Below are 8817 nucleotides of genomic sequence, written 5' to 3'. Positions count from 1 at the left end.
AAGGTTACATTGTCAGAAATATATATATGTGTGCGAATTCTATCAAACCGATAATCTAAGATACATACTTAAAACTAGCCTACATTCCGGTAAAGGATAAATAAATAATTGACATTTCATTTCGTATGAATACTACACTGCCAAGAGAAATATGCATATGAATACGTATATATATATATATATATATATATATATATATATATATATATATATATATATATATATATATATGTATGTGTATATATGTTTTATATTATCGAATACTCTATAAAATAAACTACTCAAAACAATAAATAACGCAATCGAAGAATTACAAAACATTAGCCATATTAAAATGACACACATCATAAATATATATATATATATATATACGTATATTCACACGAACAATACTTTTGTCACTTTAAAGCAATATTAATAAATAAATGTTCTAATTGCGGTAGAATAAGGAAAAACGAGCGGCAGACGGAAAATTACTTCGATATTAAGCAAAATTAAAGACCCGTCACTATAACTTTGCTGATGACATTTATGAGCAGCCATGTTAGATTTACACGCGTCACGGCGACAGGAATATTAAGGATTAATGGAAGTCAGGCGCGAGAAATAAATCATGAAAACACATTGTTAACACTTTTCTTTAATAAAATATGTGCGCAACTACAAATGTAAAATATATATATATATATATATAATCAATTAAAAAGGGGGAAATATAAAATTAAAATACATATATTTAACAACCATAAAATAGATATCACATTTAAAATATATATAAATATATATATATATCATACATAAAAACAAACGACATTTAAAAGGAAAAAAATAATAATAATAAGGAACCTCTGATGAAGATGCCTCCGCAACGGTAATAAAAATGGTAATTTTTAAAATAGTAAAAACGGTAATAAAATGAACGGTAATAACAATGATCACTATAATAATGAGCGAAGAATAATGAGCGTAATAAGAATGTTTACCAGAATAATAATGAGCAAAGAATAATGAACGAAGAATAATGTAATAAGAATGTTCACCAGAATAATAATGAGCAAAGAATAATGAACGAAGAATAATGAACGTAATAAGAAAGTTCACCGGAATAATAATGAGCAATGAACGTAATAAGAACGTTCACCAGAATAATAATGAGCAATGGACGTAATAAGAATATTCACCGGAATAATAATGAGCAATGGACGTAATAAGAATGTTCACCGGAATAGTAATGAGCCCTGCTCTACGTTGCTTTGCTTATTTATGCCATCCCCCGCGGGGTGGTGGTCCGCTGGGGGTACGCTTATGATTGTTTTTGCGATTTTGATGTTTTTTCCTTTCTTGTTGTTTCCCTAGGTTTCGGTGATCGACGTTCGAACAATGTTTGCGGAGGCATTTCCATCAGAGGTTCCTTATTATTATTATTTTTTTCCTTTTAAATGTCTTTTGTTTTTATGTATGATATATATATATATTTTTTTTTTAAATGTGATATCTATTTTATGTTTGTTAAATATATGTATTTTTAATTTTATATTTCCCCCTTTTTAATTATTTATATATATATATATATATATGTCGGGTAGTTATTCAACTAATTGTAGTTATTCAACCCGATTGTAATTGTTCTAGAGTCGTGATAATGTGCTTGTGCTCGAGGCGACAGTGAGTCGCCGAACGTAGCCGCGGTCACGGGATGAACGCTTTGTCTAACAAAGGTATGGAGTAATTCTATAGCTCTCCTTAAAAGAAATATTCGTGGCGACACGCGACAGTAAACATTTCAACGGTTTCTGTCCTGTGGCTCGCCACACGCAGACCCTATTCTTCGAGTAAGAAGATTGCCAGATGTCGATGCGTCTCCGCAGTACATGTTCGGCTAGCTCAAGGGCCCGTTATGAATCTTAAGGTTTAGTTAACTAAAGTCCTTCAAACAGACAAACAGTCTTTGTCCCAACTACGGGAAGATAGGGGAGACATATTTTTCAACGAGCGGCGTCTCCCACTATCAACTTTCCCTCGAGGGCGGCTAGCATCTTTTTCTAACCACCGATATGGAGATTGACCAATTAGCAGCAACGCCAATTTCCCTTACTTTCTGAACGAAGGCTTTTCTCGACGAATCCGATGATCTCGTGTCCTTAGACACACCCCATTATAGTTTTCCTCCGTGGCATGATCGGGACGGGAAAGACATTCTTTCTCGCGATCTCATTGATGAAAGGAGTAACTCTTTACGACCAGTGAATATTACGCGTCGGACTTAGATTTTGTGAGTACGTTCATCTATCATCCCGTCGACCGCGGATTCGTTATTGAACCTAGGATCATTGTCATTAGTTTCTCGAGTACCTAACTACCATGGTTACTTGTCCGGTTCTATAATAATCGTATTTGCACTAGTCAATGTCTTCTCTATTGCATAACGATAACGTGTAACCCAAACGAAGATTCGTTTCACGCCCCTAACCCTAATTCTAATGTAAACCCGACATATATATATATATATATATAATATTTTAAAATATTAATAAAAAATAATAATATTACTATAAATATTTAATTATCTATAAAATTAAATTATAAAATATTAGTACTTAAATATTCTACCCTTTATTTTTAAATTGTTTAATATACAATTTTTTTTATTTTGAAAAAATGGAAATTACTATAATATAAATTGTATAATATATAATTTAAAAATTTTTTATTTATGATATATATATATTAAATTATAAAATATCGAAAATTTCAATTATATATTAATATAAATAAAAAATATTAATGATATTATAAAATTAAAAATATTAAAAATTTTAAGATTGTATTTTTAATATTAATAAAAAAAATATTAATAATATTACTATAAATATTTTATTTATAATATTTAAATAAATATAATTATTAAATTATAAAAATATTAAAAATTTTTAAATTATATTTTTAGTTATAATAAAAAGATATTAATAATATTATTATAAATATTTTATTTATAATACTTATATAAATATAGTAATTATTATTATTATTAAATTATAAAAATATTAAAAATTTTAATTTCATATATATATATTATTTATTCATTAATACGTTCATGCTGTAATACACGAACATATGCGTTACTCTGCTACTCACGATGCATCGTAACAAGTATGCATTTTTGTATGAAAAACCGTTTATTTTCATTTTATGTTCGTTTTTAAAGTCAGATGCGATACGAAATAACGTCAGTGTTGTTTTCTGGCTGCTCGCGAACATATGATATCTATTCCATTTTCAAATTGATTTTATCTACACGTTAAAGCGAGCTGTGGAATAAATCAAACTTGCCCGAGCCTGCTTGAATCTCTGTATCATTGTATCATAATGTGAGAACTTTCACAAGCCTAAATCTTGGCAGTCTGACGATCGAGAATATTGCTATCGGAAGAATCGCTCTCATCCGTAAACAAGATATTTCCAAGGATTGCGTTATAATTTTCTTAGCGGCTAACCATCGAATATTCGTCAAACGACATAATTTCGCACACGGCGAACCTTATAACGTACACCTTTTTGGCGCATTATTTTTCCCACTTTTTTTTTTTTTTTTTTTTATTAACGCGGAGGACACCAGGTCGCTTCTGGGAAAAAGCGGCGTGGTAGTGGCGGACGCCAACGGACTAAAACCTCCATGATGACCGTCCCGGCAGCGATCTAGAGGGGCCCGGGAACTGGTGTGAGGGATACACCCCCCCGCGCTCAATACACCCCCTAATGGAGCGATATGCGGCCACGTCACACCGCGCCTCGTCGCCGGAGCCGCCGTGCCAGACAGTCCGTTTCCCCTGCCGGGCTGATTTGCTGCCCCGGGGCGCTGAGTTGCCAGCGCCTAAGTTTGCACCCCACCGGGGGGCGCGACGGACCTAGCGCGCCTCACCGAAGCGCTTCCATGGCCTCTGCCGCGCCCTCGCCGGTCAATTCTCTCAGGGTGAGAGTATTATTTTTCCCACTGCTGCGTGTGAAACCCCTATTGGACAAACTGTTCTTTGCAATACATCGATGGATAAATACGCGCACAAACACGCAATACGTGCAATAGAATGCTCGAGGTCAATTTTGCTTTTTGATCCTCTTTTTCAACAGATCTTCGCAAATCCGAAGGTGTAGAATTACCTCCCAAAGACATAAGATGACAACAAACACTTTCTTGACACACTGTATAACACTGAGGTATCCAGTTTTGCCACATACAATTTTGTCATTGTCACGTTTGACTTTGTTCATTGTAAAGTCAAATTTGCACACTCCATCTGTGAAATAGTACGAAGAAATCATAGTGACTTGTATTCCTTATGATATCATGATGCCACATAATATATAATACAATACAATAATTCGCGAACAGATCACTCGTTAATTGCTTTTAAAAGAATTACCACGGAAGCTTCCTAACACGCTACCCGGGGGCCAGGGATTTATTTCGTCGATAAGTTAGGTTATTAAACTTATGTTCTTTCATTGAAGACATCGATGGACGCTGTGTTCCAGAAATAGCCAATCACACTTGGCGAAGCATAATAGTAATTTACAATAACAAATACTTAAGAATGCCTAATTTTGTTAAACATAGGGTTCAATTTACAATTATGTAAATATTACTTCTTGAAAGTAACTTCTTAATCAATTTTAACAAATTTTGTAAAATCATGTAATAAATCTTATTATTTATCATACGCGTGTATTAAGCCAATTGCCAACCGAACATGTTCAAACTGTATTTTTTTCAAAACGGGACCTTAAGCTAAAAAGCTTTATTTCACATATTCGACTTGTTCTTGTATGTGGTATCAGCACCTAGTCGGATGCCCGCGTTATGCAGGACACCCTGATGGCGATGAACGCAACGATTCAAATTGAACTGAAAAGTCGTTATGTTTTCAGAGGACTTGTGTGTAGAGGATGGTTGATCGTGAGATTTATTAGACAAGATTGCTCGTTGTTGAAACCTTCAAGTATATTTTCAAATGATTAAATAAATAATTATAGATAATGTTCGCAAAGACGGTAGATACTCGTAGATACTGATCCATAACTCTCGTGAACTCTTTACGATTGCGTCCGTTTAAACTGGTATAGTATAAACAGATCGGGGGAGAGTCGGAGAATTCAAATTCGTCTTTGTTCGACGGTTCGACGGTTCGACGGTTCGACGGTTCGACGGTTCGACGGTTCGACGGTAACGTAACGGCGACATTGTTTTGCCCGGAGTTTATTTATTAATATATTATGTATGTCCTCACGATCTTGATACTCCGAAGCAAAAAAAACAACAACATGATTTGAAATGTTCTCTAGCTCATGTACCGCTACGTGTACTTTCAAGGAGCAAAACTGACACAGTTCCGCTTGTGACGCGAGACGGAGATTATCGTTTCACTTCCTTTAACGCATTTTTGCCATTGAAAGACACTAATTCCTGTGACTTGCTTTATCTCTGTTATAAATCTCTCTTTATATTTAAAATTTTATAGTTTTTGTGCAAACGTAAAAGGTAAGTAAATATTAATAAATATTATAATAATATAATATAATGCTATATAATAATATTAATAAATACTTCGCTATTTACTTATTTTATTTCCATTAAGGTATATTGTATTTTTCATTGCATTACTTTCATTTTTATTTAGTGTAATAATAAACGCATACGTTAATATTCATTGGCATTAGTGTAATTGTAAGCTTCACTGTAAATTTAATAAAATTTATAAGAACGGAATTATTAAAAGGGTATATATGTGTAATTAAACTAGATTCTATTCTCAATGTTACTTCATTATTTTATTATTGTTTCATATATATATATATATATTTTTTAATTTACATGTGCTTCTAAGTTAATAGAACTAAACACATGTGTATGTATTAATTGCTATATACGTCATAATTTCAACCATAATATTAAATTATGGTATGTATTATTAAAAAGTATAGTTTAATGTATATATTAAATATATATCATTTATTCGTAGATTTTAAATATGGATACTGGATCAAAGAAGGAGATTAAAGAAATGATTACCAAAGATATATCGAATATACATAATTATTCCTTGGATGTTAAATATATATTAACAACCAGCTTGAAGACACTCTGGATTATTTACATGGTTTAATTGCTGAAATACCACAATCAGTCCCTGGCCCTTCAACTACAAAGAGGCCGAAAGTTTTGAAGAAAAAAGGTTATCGCCGTAAAGAGACTATCCCAGAAAATGATATTATCAATACTGACAATACAGTAACAGATTCAGCAGTACATGATAAAACAGATAATAAAGATGTAAAAACTGGGGATGTGCTGGAAACAACAATTGACCGAACAAAAAGAAAGGCTGTAATAAAAGCTGCAATTAATATTAAAAAGCAGCAGTCAATGTCACTTGTTACAAAATTACGAAGGCTAACTCTTGATGATGACAGTAATGTAAATGTTTGTGTCATATTATGATGAAATTTAATACTTTTAATCTTACCCCATATCTTATGTTACTAATCAATACTAATCCTTATATGTAGTACCCAATAATGTTTGATATCGGTTAATTAATGCGTCAAAATCTAATTGCTTATACAATTGTATGTACATTGTGTATATAAATACTACTATAACGTTGTTAAATATATTCTAAATTTTTAGAGGAAACGTGGAGGCCGACCTAAAAAAAAGGAAAGTGCTAGAAGTAGTTCAGATGAAAAAAACACAAAAGGTCCTACAAAACATAGTAAAACAAAAAAGAATGTTTTAAGCGAAACAATTTCAAAAGAAGATGCAATACAGCCAGAAAGGATTGAACCATTAAAGTCTTCAATGACAACAAGAGATAGTAATATAAAGAGAACTTTTTCACGGAGTGAAAACAGGAAGGGTAAATATTCTAATATTATTGATGATACAGTAATTCCATCAGCAAGAAATGATATTGAAGATCCTTCAATGTGCGAGGATGCACTTGAGAAATTTACTCCTCTTATGAATTCCACGATGGACATCAATTCTACTTATACGCAGAAGATGATGGACGCTACCGCAATTGTAGAACCTTTATCACCAATAAAATCAAACGAAACGGTAGTAATTAATAAAAACTTGGCTAGTAGTATAGGAAAAAATAATTAACCTAAATTTACATCACGGTCGCCAATAACTCTGCAGGAGGAGGTTCAGCAGCTGAATCAAGCTATTGGACTCACCGAGTTCGAAGAATTATTCGCAGAAGATGAGCCATCCCGTGAAAGGGAAATGTCTAATAGAAACATGACGAAACAGGACATTCAAAATGAAATGAAGAAAAATGTGCCCGTAAGAAGGAGAATCGAGGCCTTTGAAAAAGAAAAAATTTCAGAAAAAGCCATTGTTCAAAAACTGGCACGAAGATCTGTCGAAAAAGCAAAAAAAATCTTATTAGCGAAACAAAAGAAGGAGACTCAGATGATGACATCGCAGGTAACATTACAAACAGTATCAAGGTATTCTTCTGTTATAAAAACACAAGCTATTATTCATTCGATATTTTATCCAAAATATAGCTCCAAACAGTAAGGTCCACTTCTGTTTTGCACAGTAAACCTGACGACGACACATCGGACGATGAAGCCAGACCAAGGCGTACAATTCCACATTAGGCGCAATGTAAGTGTTGTTTTACTTAATGAGTTAATAAACATTATAATGCATGGAGTACTCGAATTTTTATCAATTTTAGCATACATACGCGAAAATGAACTTGCAATGCAACGATAAATTCCGAAGAAAGCAGTCTATAAATTCTTTGATAGAAGAATGTGCACACCAGATTTAACTGAAATGTTTGAAAATATAGATAGGAGTAGATTACAACGCACGTCCAGTGCAATATGGAAGACACCACCGCGTTATTCCATGATGGAAAACGAATAGAAGTTATAATTTGTTAAACTGAATGTTGTTGATTTCAAATTGTGCCTTAGAGCAGGAATACTTGCCATACCTTGCGTGTAATATAAAAATGATGTTACATTGCAACTATCGTTAAAAGATGTATGTGTTCTTAAAATATACCAATGAACGTAAGACTATTTCACTTTTTATATTTTAGAATGATCATAGGCATATATTACTTTTATTATACTAATCAAATTTTACCATTTTTTCTTATTTATATGTATCTTCTTAAGAATTAATAAATAAACCAATTAATAAATAATTGTTTTGGTACGACTTTTTAATGAGAAGTAAATTTTATTAGATTTGCCTTATTATCACTGTCGTGTAATAATTCGCGAGATACGCGTGATATAATTCGCACGATTAAATAGCACTGGTGATTTCGTCTCTTCGTGTAACGAGGAGGGTCTGGTAAATGGGTCGACCGTGGACGTTCAATCTTGTAAGAGAACAAACGGCGGCATCGTATCGTCGAGCATTTTTCTTTCGGTCAACAGCCATCCATTTTATATTTAGCACATTCGGTTGCGACGCTAAATTTTCGTTACACCACCAGTTGTTTCGTCTGAAATTCGCGTGACGTAAGTGCATTACACTCTCGCACCCGTCAGCCATTCCTGCGACCACTTCGCGTGCGTTAACTCGATAATATTTCGTCTCTGTTACCTTGTCGCCGTTGCTGCTTGACACATCTCGCTTGCTGGACGACTGATCGATGAAAATTAAAACGGGACGCTGATTTACCGTATCGTTATTTTTGTGTCAGGTATTCTCTTTTTGCCGTTTCGGCGAATTATTTTCATTTCGAACTTTTTTAGTCTTATTGTTATGTCGATTCTTATATTTCA

At 33.1% G+C, this 8817-nt stretch overlaps 1 pseudogene; it reads left to right on the top strand.

The window, feature by feature from the left end:
• The first annotated feature begins 6023 nt into the window (after positions 1 to 6023).
• LOC117213262 lies at positions 6024 to 8139 on the top strand (annotated as a pseudogene).
• Positions 8140 to 8817: the final 678 nt, after the last annotated feature.

The sequence above is a fragment of the Bombus bifarius genome, unplaced genomic scaffold (assembly GCF_011952205.1).
Source record: "Bombus bifarius isolate JDL3187 unplaced genomic scaffold, Bbif_JDL3187 scf7180000008583_frag, whole genome shotgun sequence".
Classification (NCBI taxonomy): Eukaryota; Metazoa; Arthropoda; class Insecta; order Hymenoptera; family Apidae; genus Bombus; species Bombus bifarius.
This window is presented reverse-complemented; position numbering and strand designations above follow the sequence as displayed.